General features: G+C 38.0%; 1 non-coding gene across 1 annotated transcript; it reads left to right on the plus strand.

Moving 5' to 3' along the window:
• Positions 1 to 854: 854 nt before the first annotated feature.
• On the plus strand, positions 855 to 961 carry LOC141709352 (small nucleolar RNA R71). The gene has a single exon (XR_012569934.1). It is a non-coding gene; the product is annotated as a small nucleolar RNA R71 (small nucleolar RNA).
• The last annotated feature ends 1,220 nt before the right edge of the window (positions 962 to 2,181 follow it).

Consider the following 2,181-nt stretch of genomic DNA (forward strand, 5'->3'; position numbering starts at 1 on the left):
AAGAGTTTTCATACTCTTCGTCTTACTGAATTTGGGGGCTTGCGACCTTTTCTAATCTCAAGGTTATGGCGTTCACCTGTTCCTTAACTTTCCTCTTGCCTGGATTGGCTTCTGTATCACTAGAAAGCGTTCCTGGTAGTCGATTCAATAAGGCGTTAGTAATTTTCCCTATCTGGTTCTCCAGAGTCTTGATAGAAACAGCCTGGCTTTGACATATAAGAGCCTGGTTATTGCACATAAGTCTCAACTTCTCCAATTCATATTTTTCATTCGAAGATTGACCTGCACCATGAGTTTATTGTTGAAGTTGGATTTGTTTTCTTGCTGCAAAATGATGCTAAAAACCAGGAAGATTAAATTGCTTGTTTCCAAACTACTGGAATTGCTGTTGCATCGCATTGTGATTGTTGCTCCAGCTGAAGTTAGGATGATTCCTGTTGTCAAGATGATAAGTGTCTGGAACTGGTTGCTGCGATCTCTGAAAGTTGCTCACAAACTGAGCTGATTCACTAGATATAGCGCATTGCTCCGTCGCATGCGAACCTGCTCACAACTCATAAATACTAGTTATCTGATTAACACCATAGTTAGCCAGAGAATCGTTCTTCATAGATAACTCCTTTAATTGAGCAGTGATAGCCGTAGCCGTATCCACTTCAAGAACTCCTGCTACCTTTCAATATGGCAATCTCTAAGTTGGATACTGATATTCCTTAGCAGCCAACAGTTCAATTAGATCATTAGCTTCCTCATAGCTCTTTGCCCATAATGCTCCACCTGATGCTGCATCGAGTATGGGTCTTATCTGTGCTCTCAAACCATTATAGAAGCAATTGATGATCATCCAATCAGGCATTCCATGATGAGGACACTTCCTAAGCATCTCCTTGTAGCGCTCCCAAGATTCACATAGAGATTCTCCCGATTGTTGCAAAAATTGAGTAAGAGCATTCCTCATTGCAGTTGTCTTTGCCATATGGAAGAAATTTCTGAGCGAGATCCTCCCAAGTGGTGATAGAACCTGTTGGTAGAGACTGTAACCAGCACTTAGCTTTATCCCTCAGAGAAAAGGGGAAATGTCTCAACTTCACAGCATCTTCAGAAACATTGTTGAACTTGAAGGTGTCACAGATCTCGATGAAATCCCTAATATGCATATTAGGATCTTCTGTTGGAGAACCCCCAAACTGGATTGAATTATGTACCATCTGAATCATGACATGCTTGATTTCAAAGGTATTAGCTGCGATCGCTGGCCTGACAATACTAGATTGAATGTCACTGATCTTGGGTTAAGAAAAATCCATCAACGCTCTCGTTGGTGCTGCTGGATCTCCCATTATATTGAGTACCTGAAACACAAACAAGTAAACCGTGAAAATAAAAAAATCCGAGTCAGTGAACATTAACGACCACTGATGTCAAGCACATAAACTAAAATTAACACTGAATCCCTGACAGCGGCACCAAAAACTTGTTAGGGTGAAAACACGTACTAAAATTACACGCAAGTATACGCGTTCGCAAGTAGTATAAGATATAAATAAGATTCGTACCCATAGAGACTCTTTTTAGTTAACTTAAGATTATGCACCTATGCAACAATAGTATGGCTATCGCTCAATGCTAAGACAATAACAAGTTGATATATTTATAACCAAAATTAAACCAACGTGCAAATAATTAAGAGATTAAACGTGATTGAATTAACTATATGAGACAAACATGGGATTCTAACTTCATTAAATACTTCATTCAAAGTCATTATTCTTAACCTTAGCATGCAATGGTGATGATAACTAATCAGATAACATGAAACTAGTAAATGCCAACTTTCGTTGCACGAATACCCTACTACCAGACATCCACAAAAGAGATAGAAGCTCAATAGACATCAATTATGTTGAGACCCTATAAATCTATAGAATTTGACAACATAAAGGTTTAATGAATAAGTTATCAATTGTGATTACATAGGGAAAGTAAGATGGTTAAAATTACCTACGAATCATGCATAATAAATACATGAACCTATGCTTGCATGGCAAGTTCTAAATCTCTATATTCACTATCGCTTTAATAGAGATTAACACGCTACCATATATGTTAGCTACGCACATAAGACGAATAAGCACAACTAATACTAGGATATCATTCAATCACCACACACATATAGAAATA

Source organism: Apium graveolens, chromosome 2 (genome assembly GCF_009905375.1).
Source record: "Apium graveolens cultivar Ventura chromosome 2, ASM990537v1, whole genome shotgun sequence".
NCBI lineage: Eukaryota > Viridiplantae > Streptophyta > Magnoliopsida > Apiales > Apiaceae > Apium > Apium graveolens.